Source organism: Triturus cristatus, chromosome 6 (assembly GCF_964204655.1).
Source record: "Triturus cristatus chromosome 6, aTriCri1.1, whole genome shotgun sequence".
NCBI lineage: Eukaryota > Metazoa > Chordata > Amphibia > Caudata > Salamandridae > Triturus > Triturus cristatus.
The window spans coordinates 1,403,516,632-1,403,536,482 of NC_140589.1; the positions used below are offsets into that span (position 1 = coordinate 1,403,516,632).

General features: G+C 42.8%; 1 protein-coding gene across 20 annotated transcripts in view; it reads right to left on the bottom strand.

Moving 5' to 3' along the window:
- REPS1 (RALBP1 associated Eps domain containing 1) overlaps positions 1-19,851 on the bottom strand; it is an 894,243-nt gene that overhangs the window by 812,089 nt on the left and 62,303 nt on the right. For 2 of the 20 annotated variants that reach the window (XM_085612464.1, XM_085612458.1), the window contains exon 2: positions 15,712-15,808. The exons of the other annotated variants lie outside the window; for them this stretch is intronic. The gene's annotated coding sequence lies outside the window, so the exon portion shown is untranslated. The remainder of the gene's footprint in view (positions 1-15,711; positions 15,809-19,851) is intronic. 20 annotated transcript variants of the gene reach the window in all.

The following is a 19,851-nucleotide window of genomic DNA, read 5'->3' on the forward strand; positions in this document are numbered from 1 at the left end:
GCCACAATCTTGTGCCTCCAAAGCAATGTAAATAACTTGTTAGTATTTTTTTTAAGTTACTACCCACGTTTATTAACCTAAGCACAGTGTTATCTTCTTTTGTTTTTTTAAATGTTGTTAATTTTGCGCTTTACAGTATCACGTTTCACAAACATAACTGTTTTGCTTAACACATTACAATGTTTGGTAAACATCCCTCTGGTGTTCAGCGGTCCAACGCCGTTGTTATATTTCTCCTTGTGTCTTCAATTAGGTGGTCGGTCGGGTTTCTCCTGTGTGGATTGCGCCCATTATAGTCTGAGGTGCGAACTATTTCCTTGGTGAGTCTACTCTGTTTTTGCAGGTCTTCTTCAAGTTTGTCAACATTTGCTTGTTCGTTGCTAGAGTGCTGCCACCCACTCTGTTCTCGCCGCAGCCCACGCCTCGCCGGTGCATTGCTGCCGCATCATGCCTTCCTCTCACTGCGCGTGGGGGCCCACAGGCTGCATCCGCACTGCAGATGGCGAGCCAGGGTAGATCCGGCTGCAGCCACTCCTGTGTGGACACTGCCCCTATTTCGGTGCGCCTGCTGTTAGCTACTCAAATTGGACCCTTGTGCCAACGTGACGCTTGTAAAAACAATAAGTATTTTTTTGACACATTCTCCCCTTTACGTTCCCAGCTTTCGTCCTGTAGCGGATGCGTGTTAAAATGCAGCAGCGTGCTGCATTATGTTCGAGGAAGTCTTTATCTCCATATTTCCATATTATCAGAAGTAGGTGATTCCCCACTGCCTGTTCCAGGTTACACAGTCACTTATTGCCCAAATCATCCACATTATATATGACGCAGCTGTCATGCTTCACCCGTCACTCCCCCAAATCATCAATTCAACGACCCTCATATTTCAACACACCATGCGGTAGAGATTCACGCCCTTCCATCGCTCAACGTATGGCCGTCACTTAACACTTCCACTGGTTCGTAAAATTGGCATTCCCCCTTGCAAACCTTGCTGTGTCTCTTCGCACAAATTCACTGATCCACCCATCCGAACCTTCACTGGTTTAGTCTTATTCTTGGTATCACAATACTGCTTGGTTTTGTCACGTGTGTTATTGACCCTTTCCATTAACTAGGTACAGATTGAACAATTCCAATAAAAGTGTAGTTTTATTCATCCAACAAGTGGACACATTGAACAATTCCAATAAAAGTGTAGTTTTATTCATCCAACAAGTGGAGCAGTACCGAATGTGATCACAGCCTGCCCTCTAACCACTCCCTGCTCAGCCCTCCACTACGGAACCCACATACATTACCCAAAAAACTTTCCATTCCTAACATTCCGTATCCTCCAAACCACCACAACACTCCTGTTATGCCAGATATGCTGTGGAAGCAGTTCCTTAAGACCATGGACGTCAGTTAGGGTTTGCACATGTGTTCTCTTTGTCCTGCCCTTGTACCTGTTGTTTTAGGGGCATGAAGGCAGTGGCAGAAACAAAGTGTTCTGAATTCTGAGTCACATTTTATTTACAGTCCGTGTCCTTGTTCTAGTCTTTATAGAACATAACAGAAAGGCGAGGGGCTAAGGGCATCCCAAGGGATCAACCCTGTACTGTTTTTAGTGGTCAAAATGATTGTTATATCAAATACATGGGTATTGTCCACTCGTTTGGGAAGAGCAGTGCATATATTCGTATGAAAAGAGAAGATTTTCATCCTATAGATTTTTTTTTTTTTTAAACATTTTTATTGCCATTTTCATATTTTACACATTGTACATCATACACAGTTTTCGAATAGTTAAGTCAGACTGTACGTCCAGTGGTGGTACATAACATCTGTATATACTGGTGATACATCAAGTGGGAGCATAAACATCTTACAGATATATTGTGATGTGTATACCCTGTTGTCTCAGGTTCCGGATATGGCACAGGAACTGGGGCGTAACGGGGATATAACCTAGGGAACGGGCATGGAAGAACATCTCCAGAATCTCTAGCGAGGGTATGGAACGTCGTATGGGTAAGGCACCACTGTGACTCATGGTTGCCTATCATATTCGATTCGACCTGAAGCCGCGGTAGCACACCTGATGCCGGGGTTTGTGAGGAGTTCATGCAGTCGTCATTTCGAGAGATTGGTTGGGTAGGGTCTGTGACTGCGTGTGCCGGGCTGGCAATGCGGGTGGGCCGTCTGTTGGATCTGCTCCCGGGGTTAGCTGCTTGAATTGATATAATAGCATGGCCCATTCCATGGATAGATTATCATCCTATAGATAACACCACATTTTCCATAACCTCAAAAATAGTTTCTGACAGGGGTGACAGTTATGGGCAGGAAATAGTTGTAATTCATATTTTTAATTCAATGTCCTTCATAACTTATGATAGGTAACGGATTGTGACATCTTCATTTGTGACCAATAAAAAAAGATGTAGAGGTTTTATTGTTTAAGATAAAAAAAGTTTCAAGATTACACCTGTCACTTCTTGATATGTCTTACTAACCCTTTACTTTTGGGTTTCTTTCAGACTTTCGAGATAGAAGTGTTCAAGACTTAAACAAAACCCCACAATGGTCTTAAATTGGCCAAGGCATTCGAAGTCCAGATTTAAAAGTTTTTACAGTGACTCACCTAGAGAATAATCTTTCAGTTTCTCTGCTGGTTGACCTTCAAAGCCGTCCTGAATTCCCTCGAACCAAGAACAACCTTTAATGTTTCAGCAGATTGACTAATATCCAGTTGTTTGACGTTATTATCTTTGCACTTTGCTTCAAGCGTTCAGATGTCTGTGGGGTTTGTTTGGCACTGTATAAGTGATTGGTGATTTAGGCTTAAATAAAACTATTCTTCTGAGACTTAAACATAGCAGCTAACCTATCCATGCTTTGTCTGAGTAATATTCCTATCTTTAAAGCATATCTCTGTTCCCAAGTATATGACGTACCCCTAAATGAACAGCAGGTCCGATGTCTTAAGTTCCAACTGTTCTTTTCGATTCAGAATTTAGTTTATGTTTCATCCTGATACAAGACCAATGTGTTCAACCTCTTCTAGGAGCGTGGTAACGGGTCCCTGATGCCCTCCTACAAATGCCCCACGCTGTTCACATTTAAATATTAGTTAGAAGCTCTGTCATATTTAACCCCCTGCGTCCAATTTTAACATTGGCAGCAAGGAGCATTCCGTAGTATCCCACTGGCTAATGTAAAATACTCTGAACTTTGATTTTTCTAAGGGTTCTGAGAATAAAAAAGCAGGAGAAAACAACCCTGCTAATTTTGTCACCGAAGGAGAGCTTCAGATCAAGAATCACTCCCAGATTCTTAGCTCGAGCTACAGGTGCTGGGGGTGAGCCCATTGCTGTTGGCCACCAATCCGGCGTCCAGAGGTTAACGATGTTCCCAAAAACTATCACCTCTGTTTGGCCTGCATTGAGCTTAAGGCAGTTAGATGCCATCCAGGCTGCAATCGCCTGCATACAGTTGTGGCATCTGGAACCGGTCTCAGCCTCAGACCCCTTCTGGATAGACAACACAATTTGTGTGTCATCCGCATACGAAGTTAACTGGAATCCAAATGATCTTATCAGGACTGCCAGTGGAGCCACATACACATTAAACAATGTAGGGCTAAGCGAGGACCCCTGCGGAACACCACAGGGAAGACAAAAAGGCCTGGAGCTAGCTCTACCAAGATCTACTGTCTGAGTTCTATTGGTCAAGAAAGGATTGAGGAGATCCCAGGCCTTGCCTTTAACCCCGGCCGCCAGTAAACGGTCCATTAGGACTGCGTGATGGACCGTACCAAATGCGGCCGAAAGGTCCAATAAGAAGAGTATAGCGGCACCACCTTGGTCCAGGGCCTTTCTGACTTCCTCAGTAGATTTAATCAATGCCAGCTCAGTGCTATGTTCAGCACGAAAGCCGAACTGTGTACTGTCCAGCAAAGAGTTGGTACGGAAGAAAGGGCAGAGTTGACCATTCATGGCCTTCTCAATCATTTTTCCAGGAAAGGGGAGATGAGAGATAGGCCTGTAATTACTGGGATCAAGTTGGTCCAGGTTGGGCTTCTTTAGAAGGGGAAGAATGGAAGTTATTTTCCAAGAACTCGGAAAGTGACCATTATAAAAAATAGATGCAAACAGTGGGGTAAGAACTTCCCCAATAACTTCAGGAACTTGTTTCAGAATGAAAACTGGACAGGGGTCTAAAGGGGAACTTGACCGAATGTCAAGTAAAAGTTTAGATACTCCAGATAGATCCAATGATTTAAAATGATCAAGCGTTGGAGTGTGCCTGTTGTAATCGTGAGGTCGTGTTAAAACGGCCTCCATGGAATCTGTGGGTGTGAAGGTAAAGGAGGAAAAGATGTTTTCAACCTTTTGTAAAAAAGAAAGCAGCCAGAGTCTCACATATTTCTGGACTGCTTTCAATTTTGGAATTAGCGGGAGTAGTAAGCTTGGAGATTGTGTTAAACAGGACCTTAGATGAGGGTCCAGCCTTCCTAATTTGTTCTCCAAAATAAGTCTTTTTGGTTTCAAAAAGCAGTTTTTTATATTTGGACAGACATACTTTATAGATCTCCTTGTCATAAATTTCGTACCCTCTCCTCCACTTACGTTCTAACTTTTTGCATTCAAGTTTGTGTTTTTTTAGATTTTCAGTGTACCATGGGGCAGATGGCAATGCCCGTTTGAAAATGCATTGTTTGCCCGGCGCTAATTTCCAACAAGCAGTCTACCGTTTCCGTGTAGGAGTTTGTAGCTGTCTCAACATTAAACGATTGAACGGGCCGTGAAGCTTTCAGCAGATTTCCCAGTCCAGAACTATCAATATTTTCCAGGCCCTAATGGTTGTGACTGCCTTGGTAGAAGATTTATAGGAGGGACGATTGGCTAGTTTAAGATCAAAAAGAATCGCCGTATGATCAGTCCAAGCGAGTGGGACTATTTTGGTATAGACAAGGTTAGGATTGTTTGAGAAGATCCCATCCAAGATGTGTCCTGCAGAGTGAGTGAGATCTGTCACTAATTGCTTAAGGTCACCTCCACTGAATATTTGCTGCAATTTAATATTGTCGGTATCAGTAGGATCTTCAAGGTGAAAGTTAAAATCCCCCATTACCGTAAGAGACTTATTACACAATCCTTCCTCTAGAAGTGTACCAATGGAGTCTAGAAAACCACCCCTGGAACCAGGGAGTCGATAAAGGAGAATAACATTGAATGTGTCATGATCTGATATTTGAATGTTGATGGTCACTGCCTCACAAGCCAGATGGGGGGCCTTGACAAAGGAAGGCTTCAGAGATTAATGGTATATAACTGCCAGCCCACCACCTCTTTTGGTAGGTCTGTCAATTGTAAAACATAAAAAGCCGGAGGGAATGGCATTAACTAGATCGGGTCCCGATGTTTCATTAGTCCAGGATTCCGTTATAAAGGCTAATTTTATATTATAATCTTCAATGAGCAGAGCACATTCTACACTATGTTTAATTAAGGACCTAGCATTAAGGAGGAGACATTTCAGAGGCTCTTGAGCAGTTAGACTTGTCCTGCCCCCGGAAGTATTGCACCTTGTACTACAAGAGTTCTCCGCAGTCCACATATAGTGACAATTGTGACAGCGCTCCGTCAGCGATCCCCTGATAGATTCAGGGTTTACCCTTGGACAGCTGGCCTTACCCCCTTTCGGGTCCCAACCCAATAACTCCTCCCTGGAATAGCCTCTAACGGCAGGTATGGAAGAGCCAGGGGGACTGGCCCTGGGCCCGGACTTAGCGAGGACGGGCGCAGACGGGCTTGCCTTTGGCGCGCCGGTGGCGCGTCCGCTGCACGTTCGCGGCAGCATGAAAATGTAAGCTTAGAGGTTTCAAACAACTATAACGCTAACCGCTGGCCGCCAGAATGGCGGTGTCCTGTAAATTATTTCCTCCTACCGGCACCGTAACAATACAGCGTGCGGAGTGAATGAGCAGCGTTATCAACAAAGATAGTGCAAAGCAGCAAAGTCCATTATGTGCAAATAGCAATACCCCTTAAAAACACAGATAAGTAACATTAAAATAATTAAAAAGAGTATCAGCAACTTTGAAGCACCAACCTGACGAGCATTCAATACAGCTTCGTTTCAGGTGGTAGCGCAGTTCTTATAAACCATAATATGTGTGGCCCTCAGCCCTTTATGAATTGAACATGGAAAGAAAATGCTTCTGGCTTCTCCATTCACTAAAGGCGAGTAAGAAAGGTTGTGGCTCCCAATCCCAACCGTCGGCTGACTAAAAACAATCTTCAAACGTTTTCTCACTGGGTCCCAAGGAGGTCAATAGGCTTCTTACAAATGATTTTCCTTTTCAAATGCTTGCGCAGGTTGAATGTAGTGTTAATTTAATTTAACCAACACTACCACTTATAAATAAACCTACATACACGGAGTACCTCTTCTGCAAAACTGGGGTGATGGAATATACAGTCTGATATCATGCTATTTTATGATATCATAGTTACAATGCCAACAGAATTGTGCGACCAGAGTGCCTGTTTTGGTTGTGATGCGAGCTGCCACCACTCTTTTTGCTGTTTCTAGAGCGGACGTTATACACTTAACTGAAGTCTTGCCCTGTTAAAAACACAGAAACAAGATACACATGTGACAGACATGGAGTAGTGTAGTACCTTGCACATTTTAATCTAGGAGGATTTTAAATTATTTACAGAACCATAAAGGCAGCATTGCTTGTGCCACATTTGGTGTCATTTTAGATTATATGTCATAGAGCTCTTTGCAGTGTGCAAGATGCCTTTGATAAAGTAATTGGTACTGTTGGAGACTGAACAGTGAAGTGCCTTCTCAACTGATGTCATCTTTGAGGTTACTAAAAGTGGTAATTTATTTTACTTAACGCAATATTTTATTTTCATTAGAAGATATTTGTGGTGCAGGAACTTTTCAACCTTTTTCTTTTTTTATTTCATTTTGACTATGTGCCAGTACATTCAAAGAAGAGTGCTTCCTACTTTGTACAGATTTTAAATGTATGGTTTCCTCGGTTCCCATACTAAAAAAGTAGGTGTTGTCATACCGAAAAAAAAAAAAAAACAAAGAAGAGTGAAACCTAACTCCTAAAATAAAACTGACTGCATGTTCCATTACAACATGTAGTGTCTGTAGTTTCTCCAAAAACCTGCCCAGAGCCAATAACTGAACCATGGCTTTCAAACACTTTTCATTGTGTACAGACCATGTATAACTTTCTAATGACAAATTTAATTAATAGAAACTGGGTACGAAGTCATGATATGTATTTGTAAATATACCCAAGAATATGAACTCTGAAATGCAATACTGAATGGATAGCAAAACAGTCAACTTTCACACACTTTAATCAATAAAAACAGCACCCAATAGGTTTGGAATGGCGAACTGCACTGTAGAGGAAAAGGATAAAACCCAACCATGTGAAGAGAAAAAGGCATGCTTCCAAAAGAGAGACTTTGGCATCATTATAAACTAAAATACCTAGGGGATCCAGGGAGGTGTGAACTGCATGGATCCCATCACATTTCATTACTCATAACTTGCACCACCCCAAGAGTCAAACTTTGGTTTAACAAAATCTTCTCAGTTTTCATTGAGATCGCTGCAGTGTTTGAGCTCGGAATTAGTTGGCATCCAGGGATCCCTACCAACCCCAGCCTCCTGGACCACATCGACTTATCTTTTTTACCCAGAACACCATGCAAAATGTATGTGTACGAAAAGCCTTCACATTTATGTGACAAAAAACTTCTTAACATCTGACATACTACAAAAGTCTTAACCAGCATTGCCTCATTTCCCCCATAAAAACCTCACCCATAAGTGAGTAATTTGACCTTCACATGGTCAGTTCTGGCCAGTTGATAACCTATGCAATAGAGCCATCCACATGAGGAGTATGCGGAGTACTGTTTTGGCTCGCCCTTTGCACCCTACCCATAATTAGAAATCCTTTTAGGACGATGTTGGTACAACCACAAAAAGAAGTCTGGTAAGGATTGCAGTTATCATACAGTCAAAGAGCAGGAAGCCTTTGGACACAGTACTGTTTGAGAGAAAGAGTAGCTGATAGGGGACATTATCCCACTTTCACGATCTGCCAGTCCTGAAGCCCTGTCATGGCCCCCTTGATATCAAGGATACTTTTTAGTCAAGCAACAAAAAAGGAGACAGAGTTGCTTGGCTTCCTGGCACAATGTGTGCCTCGTTCCAGTGTCTAACGGCCACTTGCATTTAAGCCCACTTGGGAAGGATATCAGGAATGTTACTCCCTGATCTGCCCTGGTGGTGGGGGGGGGGGGGATTGGTCAAACAGTAAAAATGAAAGAGTGAGGAACAGGGCTTACTTGTTCAAGGTGTGCCTCATTCTGACCGCTACCCAAGATTCTGCATCAACTTCTGGGGGGCATCTGCAGATCCGCGTTAATACTCATTGATCAACACCGTTCAGTTGGGACAAACTGTAAAAAAGAAAGCGTGGGGAACCGGGCTTACTTGTTCAAGATGTGCCTCATTCTGACCCATACCCAAGATTCTGCATATCAACGTCTGTGGGGCACCAGCAGATCAGGGTTATTACACATTGATCAACACCTTTCAGGAAGCCTAAACGTCTTCTGGATAGTCAAACTAATTTTTAGTCCAGCAAAAAAAAAAACAAGCATTGGCATAGCCAATGGGTCTCGCTTTTGGGACCTTATAAGTATTTAGTTATGCAGCACAATATCCTTGGTGGAACAACATTAACTGTTGCATGGTTAAACACTTATAAGGTCCCAAAGGCAAGACCTATTGGCTATGCCAATGCTTGTTTTGAAGAGGTTAATACATTCCCATAAATAAGGACATCTATGGTATAGGCTGGGCTGTTACACTAGGCAGCGTCCAGGGGGTATTTTGTGCTGATCCTATGTAGACCAGAGGATCAGCACAAAATAACCCCTTGGTCCAAGAAAGTGGTGTGGCTCGACCCGAAAACGACTCAAATTAGACTGCCTCCCAACCACAGGATTTTTTGCATGAAACAATGTTCATCATTATTATGTATATTAATGGATTAAGGTCAATCAGCAACCAAACCAAAAAACAACACAAAAACACAAACACATAGGAGAACAGAAGCAGCAAGAATGTAAAAATGACTTTATTACTCCCCAAATGTGTTGACAAGTTTTTGTTCAGACATCACAGCGTTTTGCACTTACTGAAGTTCACTTAGTGGTGGCACTGACTGCGTCCACAAGGAAAGGCACTGACCCTGCGGTATGCAGATTATTTTGTCTCACAGACTGGATATCAAAACAATAAAAAGATGACAGACCTTTCACCAGTAAAGCTAAATCATTTGTGAGCATTTACCACAAGGAAAGGCACTGACCCTGCGGTATGCAGATTATTTTGTCTCACAGACTGGATATCAAAACAATAAAAAGATGACAGACCTTTCACCAGTAAAGCTAAATCATTTGTGAGCATTTAAAGGTTTACTGTAAAATTTTCTTTCATTTTCCCACACCCAAACTTGTGAATTTTAATTTCATAAGAACTGGCACGCGATTAATAAATATTCTGTATTGAACTGATGGGTTTTTGAAGTACCATATGTTTTCAATGTGATACCTGGGTAAATGCCTTTGGTAAAAATGGAAAGCCAGGCAGTATATATGAGAGCTAAAGGAACGTATCAGAATAAAACCCTCAGTACCTTACAGATGAATTGATGCTCAACCGCTACAACAAATACCCATCGGTAGCCAGCAACAGGTACTTCATTTTCCATACCGTTTTTTTCAATATTCTTCGAAACTACTTAGAAAGCTAAAAATGCTGGCAAAACAGAACATAAATTGACTAAGCAAACTATATGCTCCCCTTCCATAGCACCCCAGAGAATATCATAGCATGCCTCAGGTATTTATTGAGTGTCTTTATTAAAATACCCAGAGATTACAGATGTGGAATATTCAGATATCTTGCTGCTGAGCATCTATGTCACAAAGGTGAAGTTGGGTGCCATCGCCATCACCACCACTACTACTACTACTACTACTACTACTACTACCACCCACTAATTCGACCCTCATACAGTGTCATATCTGGACTACTCGCGGATAAAGGGATAGACAATCCATCAAGTAAAAAACACCATGGAAAGGCTGGAGCTGCCTTTTCCCCCCATGAACCATATGTGGCACCCTAAAATGTATTATCTGTGTCGTCCAGCGTGAAAGGCAAGTGAGCGCATCTACCTTCTCTTTTATAAGAGACAAAAGACTGTGATGGCAGCTCACAAGGACAAATTCACCATGTAGGATGAACGCAACTAGGTTAATTCTATCCTCCTCCTCTCCGACTGGGTGTCCACGGGTCCCTTGCTTACACTACCTTAACATGTCCTAGGTGTGTCAAATGCAAACATAAGCAAAGCACGCTTGAAACTATTTTGCTTCATCTTACTTAGACAGGCTGTACCAAAAAAAAAACAGTGCTGGAAGTGGCGGATGCTTTAACATCCATACCTGATGGGGCCTTACGAGTAGCTAGCTACCTCTTGAACCACTCGCCTCTAACAGCTAACAACAACAAGCAACAAGGCTGCAACAGAGGAGTAAAGATTACACTTGGGAGTACTTTGTCAAGAAATAATGGTAACATTATTCAAATTTAAATCTGAGGCAATCCAATAAGTTACTGTACATTGTGGCTTTCAGGCACGGAACTTATTCCGAAAATGGCTTCTAAACAAGAGATCTCCGACAACCCTGGGTTACGGTTCGGCAATCTTTATGGCCACGTGAGGCAGAAACCACCGCAAGGGCTTATTCCGCACAGACTGGGCGGGTGAATGACATACAAAATATTTCTAATGGGGGGGCGAGGGATCCACACTCCTGCTTAAAAGGTACAAGAAGCATTCATCTTTACTAAAGACTTACAGTAAAACGAAATTGTTTGCAGGTGGCTATTATCACTGGAGTACTTTTTGTAATTATTTGCTCACTGCTACCACGCTGAAGGGAAGCCAATATGTTCATACTATAAGAGGCAATGGTTAAAACTGTGAGGATGTATCTGCCGTTCACTGAAATAACACTTAAAATACAGGACGTTAGTCTTTCTGCAACCATACGCGTGTAAATTGCTTTCGAGCACGGATGAGCGCAAGAGACACTGAACCCCATTGGCCTTTAGTTTCTAACTGACAACTATTGGAGTTCAGTTACACTTGGGTATCGCATTGCTGAAGGACAACGGTGTCTAGAGCGGAAAGCATGTCGCAGAGCAATCACTGCACTAAAGAGTTGTCTCTATAGGTCTAATCAACCCCACAGGCTCACCTCGCCCGGGTGGCGAAGGTTTGACAGCAACAAATGCTTTTGACTGGAAACACAGTTGTATGGGGAAAAACACACTTCAGAAATACCAAGCATTGGCCGTGCGGCCGTAAAAGTAATGCCGCGCGGCCATGAAAGCGAAAGTGAGCCACACGGTGTAACATGGAAGCAGCGGGGGGAGGGGGCGGTGAGTGCTGGAGCAACACAGGGAAGGGTGAGGGGGTGGATGTGAGCAACATGGGGGAGCAAAAAAGAACCCGCGCGCGCCTCGCGCTGAAAGTTAAAAAAAGAAAGAAAAAAAAATTAAGCTGATATCCACGCGCCCGTGAAAGTGCCATGGCCGCGCGAAAGTGAACGGAAAATAAAGCTGATGAGGAGGGAGTGGGAGAAGGGAGGGGAGGGGATTCACGCACGCGCTGAAAGCCCGATGGCAGCTGTGCACATCGCGCGCTTGTGCGCGTAATAGCAAGGTAGCCTTTTAAAGCAGCTACTAAATGTCTCGCCAGAGCAGCGCATATGCTGGCTCGGGGGAGACCTAAAAACACAAGGACTGGAGTGCTTGGCTGCTCCCATCGCCTTTGCTTTCCTCGCTCATGGGGAAAGAGGAACATTAGTGACAATGCACCAATCAGTGGCTACAGCTGAGGGGAGAGAAAATGGCAGAAGGGTTGAGTGGATTCAGATGTATGTCAAGAAAGACAAGCTCCACCACTGAGAAGCCCTCCCATCTATTGTTCTTTTCCCTCTCAAGAGAAGTGAGGCAGAATATCATGGAGGTGTCCCCCTGTTCCGAAATCCTGAGGGGGAGGGGAAATCTGTTTAAACAGTGGTCGTAGGGAGGAGCTGCCACCTGTGCCGACTGGTGCTTTCGCCTCCGGACTGCACAGTTTTTCATGTCAAGTGGTACTACCCCTCACATGTATGTTGGGCATGGAGCACCCCACTGAACTCCCCATCTTAAGGAGAGGAAAGGAGGTTTACTCCATGTGTGGTGAAGGAGTCAACCCCTGTGCTGGGGAAGTGGGAGTTCTCCATCAGAATTCCCCAACGGCATATTCCCTGTGCCTGATGGTGATTTCCTTTATTCTGCAGAAAGTGGATAAGGAACAGAATAGTCACTGAAATTTGGCTCAGGATCAGAGTTATGGCCTGCACAGCTGCACATCCTTGCCACTTAATGAGTTCAAATACATACAATTTTGAACTACTGTTCATATTTTGGCATTCTCTGTTCAAGTTACATTTGTATCACTATCAAAGGAGAGAGAGAGGACTAGGTAACTAGTCCGTATCCTCGGGGTTTATATGTGAGATCAAAAAGGACTAGCCTATTTGTGAATTTACATAGACTCAAGACTGTAAGGCAGGGTACAAACCATTTTGTTTGTTCATGAAGCCCTCACCCACCAACCTAGTTGGTGGCATGCTTCATCATCGGGCCCACCCAGTGACACCGAGTGTGTCCTGGGTGTGCTTCGACGCCTGGATACAGCGGAGCAGGTATGTATCTGAGTGTGCAGTGTAGTGACGTGAAGGTGACTATTTAAAAGCTATGCAGGGATACAAGTACCCGAGGGTAAATTATATTTTAATAACTGGGTCACTGCTAGCATTAAAAAAGGCTGTTGGATGTTATAGGAATGTTAATTAGGGTTTCCTACATCCAGGTGTGGTCTACATGTTTCAGCCAGGCCTTTATGATTAAAACTGGCTTTCCTCAGGACCAAAGTGTGTAGGTGCAAATTACTTAGATTTAAGTGATTGTGTAATTTTGAGAAATGTGTAGCACTCGCTAAGGTGCTTTACATGTGAGGGGGGGATTCCCTCTTAGAGCATTACTGGACATACAACAAGTATGACAGGACACACATACAAGGGAGAGTTTCAGTATGGTTACATAATCACAAGACAGATTGATTGCGGATATCTATTGTGCTGTGTAGACGGTAAATAAGCGGCAAATGGTGTAGCCATATTGGTGGTATGGCTAAGGTTAGAGTTATCATATGTACACAAAGTTTTGTGGTGGGCTAAGCATCGTAAGCGCATCAACACACAAAAAAACGGTGGAAAGTGCATGAAAGGAAGATTATCCTCACGTTGGCTTGTTGCCAAACATGCCCCATGGAGTAGTCCGGCAGAGGAATGGACCCTGGGAAGATAAAGGGTCCTTAAGGGGTTAGGGACCTGTGGAAAAAGAGCTTACCCGGCTTGTAGCTGAAGTGCTTGGTTTACTCCCGATACTTTTGGTCAGTGTCTGCGTTGAGCCTTCAGTCGTCTCTGCGGCCTCCGTTGGGCTGTCCTCGGCCGTGTTTGTGCTTTAATTGCAGGCTGCATCATTCTGAACACCTGTGCGGGGAAGGACAGAGAAGACAGACTGTGCGAGGACACGCTGAGTCATGGCTGTACTGCACATGGGCGGGAGAGCAGTGTATCCTGTTGTGAGCATGCCCAGAAGAGTATCCTGCTGCGAGCATGCCCATGTGCGGGGGAGTAGTATGCTCTGCTGTGAGCATGTGTGGTGCCGAATGTCAGCGCCTGCGCATTGGGATGGCTGGGTGAGCTGTACCCAGTGTACACAGATTAGTGTACAGTTGTAAAACAAAAGAGCGCTAACTGGGGAAAGAGAGAACTTAAAGAGCGCTGTCGGGTGCCAGGTGTGTTATAACTGGTCAATGCAACAGGGGGACATTTAACATGGAGGGGAATCAAGAGTAAGAAATTCATGTTTTTAGTGAGCTCCAGGGTATGGAGTCATTCAGGCCTAGGCCGGGTTGCTGCGTGGAGAGGCGATAGATCCATCTCTGTTCTTTGGTATGAAGGATCCGGTCATTGTCTGTTTGGTGAATGTCAAATTGTTCAATGACAGTCCAGGACATGTCATTGGGGGTGTGGTGTGCACTGAGGTAGTGATCTGTCAGTCTGCTGATGTTTTGGTCACACTTGATCGTGCTTCTGTGTTCAACCACTCTGGTCCTGATTTTGCGGGTCGTCATGCCCACGTAACGGAGCCCACAGGGGCATGTTATGAGGTACACAAGGTTACTGGAGTTGCAGTTGGTGTGTTGGTGTTGTGTCCAGATTTTGCCAGGTTCAAGGTTGAGAGTTTTCGTTGGTTTGGTGAGATGGCACACACTGCAGTTGTTGCATGGATAATGTCCAGTGACTTTGGGAAGGCCCCAACAGTTAAGGACTGTGTTGTCCATAGATTTGGGACTGGCACATGGTCTTGTTGACACTAGTTTGTCTTCAAGGTTGTTGGCACGTTTGAATGCAAAGCGCTCTCCCATTTTCTGGTGCCTGAATTGATTATCTTCCAGTGTTTGCGGATGATGCTGGAAACTTGATTTGACGCTGTATTATAGGTGGTCACACAGGTCATGGGTGGTGGATCATTTACATTTACATTTTAAACATGAAGTTCAAATCCTTGTTAGAAAATAAATCCTCCTTTAGAAAATCTCAGTATCAATTGAAGCTATAACTTTTCTTCCAATTTTCCAAAAGAATTTCCTTTTACATCTTTAACTCTGAAACAAACATTGTCATGTTTTAACTTTTTAAACATACTAGTCACGGTAACGTGAGAACCATGTACTATCATTACAATTAGAGTTTTGAACGAAAAACCATATATAATTTCTTTATCAATCTTTGGAAAAATGTAACTGAGGTTTTGCAAGGAACAAAAGTATAGTATATGAGTTGCTGAAGCTAGCAATACAAAAGCATTTATATGCTAAATTGTTTCAATTCTGCCCAAAGTTAAGCAATTGCACTAGTGTTAACAGCAGAAGTGTATGTCAAAACAAACAGTGTCCGAATGTGTACAAAAAGTAAACTGAAAGTCCAAAGTGGACACTTAAAAAGGCAGGTGAGGTGGTATAAGCACATATTTCTTTGTTTGTGTGGCAAAATTCTATTCTGAAAGAAAATGTTATTTTGAAAGAGCTGGATTTCGAACAGAATACTTGACATTGGTCATCAGTGGAATGCAGAAAGACTTATCTTTTAGCCTTTTCTAAATTTACTTTTGAGCCTCAGAAAAGGTTTTATCAAAATATATGATCCAAACCGCGAAGAAAAAAAGAAAAGAAAAACACCTCATAATACTTCGCTGTTCAGTACCGCATTTACTTTACATGCTAAATTTAAAAAACATTCATGATCTAAGACTCTAATTCTCAACATCTGCAGTGGCAACAAATAAAATACTTTTATTTAACTCTTGGGGAAAAATAGCAAATGTGCCAACGAAATGTCAAAAACCCTGAAATCCTATTCAGGAAAATCTATCTTGTACGTTTACAAACAGCACTTAGAAAGTAGGCAGTGGAAATACCTTGTTCAGTAAGTAAAATTATGCTCGAAGACTCCGGGAAGCCTTACAATACGGAATGGCTGCAGTTATGCCCAGATCAAAAGAGACATGTCCGACTCTAGAAAACAAAGGGTCTCATGATGTAGAAATCCTATTGTTAAGAATTTGGAAAATATAAAAATAATACAAAAAAAACTTGATAATGCACCGCCAATGTTGTAAGCATAATTCAATAAAAATGTTTATTAAAAAAAAACAACTTTATAATTCATATAATTATGCACGCCATGTCAGATTGGATGACCCTTATAATTTAATAAATAATAATTTAAAAAAAGAACATGCAGGATTATCAAGCTAGGACTCGTAGCCAGAAACAGTCTTCTCATACAAGATGAACAATGAATAATATGTATGTAGTACCTTTAGCTTTCAATCGTATTTTTCCATCAAGGATATAACAAATCCAACTAAGATTCTTGAGGGCACAAAAAACACCCACACATTCCAAATTACGACACTGTCAAACACTATGTATTCCCAAGATGTAACACCATTCCACCAGCGGACGGTACAGAACAGTGAAGAGAGAGAGAAGGAAGTGTGAAGGGGACTCGGAGAGATTATATTACACCATCCACACCTCAAGCAAATAACCCACATGCCCGGTTATCCTAAACTCCAAACTCTGGCAGCATCACAGCGACAGGGATACATCATCAGGCATCAGGCTTCACTCAGCAATGGGGGTAGCTTGCAAAGTAAGTTGACTCCAGGTCTAGTAGGTTCCAATCTGGATGTTATTTTGACCTCAGGAAATGCTCTAGCAGCCTTAATCTATGCAAGCTACTCTTCTCCTCAAATGTAACCGTCAGCATTCCCAGAAGCCACAATTTCTTGATTGATTCCTACATTAGAGAATTAGGTCCTACTTGACCATTCATGAGATACTGCTTCTGCCTTTTAATTGTCTGGCTGTAGCCATGAACAGTTAAAATTGTTCTGCCCTCTTTGAATACAGTTTTCTGCTGGTTTGCCCACTAAGGATTCCTGTACGCTGCCCCAACTCCTAGAATACTGCTCCAGTTTGGATTGGATTCTTATCTACCCTAGTCTGGGTTTTGTGAGTATCGGGTTTTTCTCAGATTCTCTTCTTGAATTCCCCTGCCTAATGTTTTTTAGGCCAGTTGGCTTGTTTTATCCATTTAGTGGCCCTTCTGAGAAACACCTGTTGCTTCCACAAGACATTCAGAAGTGTTAAGCAAAAGAGTGGCGAAAGGAAGGAGTCACCCTTGCCTCTATCAGTCTCGATGAGAGAGGGAGATGAGAGAGGAAGTTGAGATAGTTCTGTCCAGCAATTATCAAACTGCAAGGTCTTCTAAGTCCAAATGTAAGTATGGATCGATCCTTCACCGGATTTGACTGTAACACAGCAGCAATAAGCTCAAGAGCTGCAACAGCTAAGAGTGGAGAATGCTCTTAAACAGGCATTGGCTTGACCTTACTGCAGTCGGTACTGGAGTACTCAGATTCTCAGGAGACAAAGTTGAAAGAATTTTCAAATACTTTGGTGGACCATTTGGTCTTTCATCCATCTATGCAAAGTTGGGATATCTGGTCAGTTGCCTTCCTGGAGCTGCCCTAGCCTGGGTCATACCCTTGGTTTCCTGCTCGTATCCAAGTTTGCACGATTACATTGCCTTCCTTACTTCTTTCAAGCAGATGTATGAGAAACTTAATAGAGACCATATATAATATTCAATAGGCAGGTTCGGATGTCTTATCCAACATCACATGCTTCCACCAACTTGCAGCAGAAACATCCTGGGTTGAAAGAACCTAAACGACACTGGTCAGATGAGGACTCAAAGAAAAAACTAAAAGGTGAGTTTGTGAGATCCTCTTGTGTCACTCATTTTAATGTGTTAATTGGGACTGGCTAGCTTATAGAACATAGGCTACAGAAACTACTAAATAAAAGACAAAGGTCTAGAGGAGCTAGGCTTGTCTCCTTACCAGGAACCTTTTCCCATAAGAATGGATACTCTCCTGCTAATAATAATTCTCAAACAGAACCTACGCAGACTGGCACTACTAGGAGTCCTCTGTCAGAAATGTAAAAGAACAGGCAAGCAGGTTTGTGACTTTACTGTGATGGTTCTGTTATCAGCTCAAAGAATGCCCTGATCAACTCAAAAGGAATTCGAAAAATGTGAAGTCACGTCTCTTGTAAAGAAGTAAGACAGAAAATCCAGCATTTCCTTATGTGGGTTCAAATTAACATCAATCAATCACTTGAATTTCTTTATGAACTCCACGTTGGATTGGGGATTCAAGTCCTAGCCCTTTTAGATAGCAGTGGCTCTGGAACATTTATTCACAAAGAAAACACTTGGAGAAAAATTGATCCCCCTATGCAAAAAAAAGAAACCAGAACATTTGCAAACTGTCTGGGATATGCACTTCACCTCTGGTTCAGTAACAGATGACTACACCTTTATTAGTCTCATTTGGAGCACACAAAGATATATTTTTTCATTTTAAATGAGTCTCTAAGCTGTACTATAATTTTTGTATTACTCTGGCTTCTTAGACATAATCCCTACATTAACTGAATAAATCGTATCTAGTATGTCTGTTTTCGATTCTATCTAGAGCATTGCTTTTCTACTAGAAATTGCTGGGCACCATATTATGTTCATCCTAGGATTTCTTCTCCTCCTAGGTCAGTTGCCAACCTAGCTCTAGTAACCATTCATCATCAAGAATATCCTATGAAGGTTTTGAGAAACCTACAGATTTTACTCCATCTCCTCAACGAGTATTTGACTGTGCTAATCCCACAAAAAGCTCAAGTAGTTATTTGTGAGTAATGTATTCCTAAAGCCTAAAGGAAAAGCGCTGTGAAAACCTTAAAAATGAGTTAATCGTTCACTACTTGTTCTCAGCTGGAACCTTGATGGTTTTTGTACCAAAGAAGACCCAAGACTTACCTTGTTTAGCCCTTGACATCCAATGCAAGCTCGTAACTATAAAGGTTCTGTAACCTTTGACTTGATAAAACAGATCTTGGAAAGTGTGAGGGCTTTGGCAATATTTACTGAGCTCAATCTGTGTGCCGTCTATCAGTGTCCATGTCCAAAACATCATGATGTGGGTAAGACGGTGGTGCTGGTGCTTGGAAAGAAGCCGTCCCATTGGGGACCACAGCACTGGTCAGACACTCTGGGCAATATCCCTGTCCCGGCACTTAAAAGTAAAGGATCTTGGCTTTTTAGTGGATACTAAGCTTTCCATGAAGCCTTTGGTGGCAAAGGTATCTGGTACCTGTTTCACGACCCTGAAATGGCTGCAGGAATGTATCTGCATACTCACAGTTTCTGCACAAAGAACTGTCAATAGGCACTTATTTTGTGCATTACAGCAACATCCTTTACTGGGAGATTGATAAAGCTTCCATTAGACGTATGCAGGTGGTGCAGAATGCGGCCGCCAGGCTGATTTACAGACTGCCTAAACCTGCATCGGTTACATCTTGCCTTCGTGAGCTTCACTGGTTCAAGGTGGAGAAACGCATCAAATGTAAGGCCTTGTGCTATGTCTACAGAGAAAGGGCTGGGGATGCCCCCTCCATATAACTGGCCTGACAAAACCCCATCAGCCGGCTCGCTCTCTGCACTCCAGCACTCTATCCCTGTGCAGCTTCCTAGGATCGAACAGATTCACATGAGAGGTCATCTTTTTACGTACCTCGGCCCCAAGCTCTGGAACGCTTTACTGGAAGACCTGAGATTCTGTACTTCGCCGACCACCTTCCGCAGACAACTAAAGACTTGGATGTTCTTAACTAGCTTGTCCTGGAAGAACCCCACCTGTTACTAAAAGCAACGGAAACCCCCAAGTGGGTAGCTGACGCGCTATAAAAGAATCATAACATGAGTGGAAGGCAGCATTTGTGAAAACTGGGAATCGATCCATACCCCTGGGGCTATGCAATACCTTTAGAGGTTTCCACGGGTTCATGGATTTCCTTTGTGTAGACATCCTGCATCACTATCTTGTAGTCTACTTGAATCGTATTCCCATTTTCTCAAAAACCTTGAAAGAACATAAGAACCTTGAGTGCAAAGTTTTATTTTAACTTAATCAGCACCAACTTTA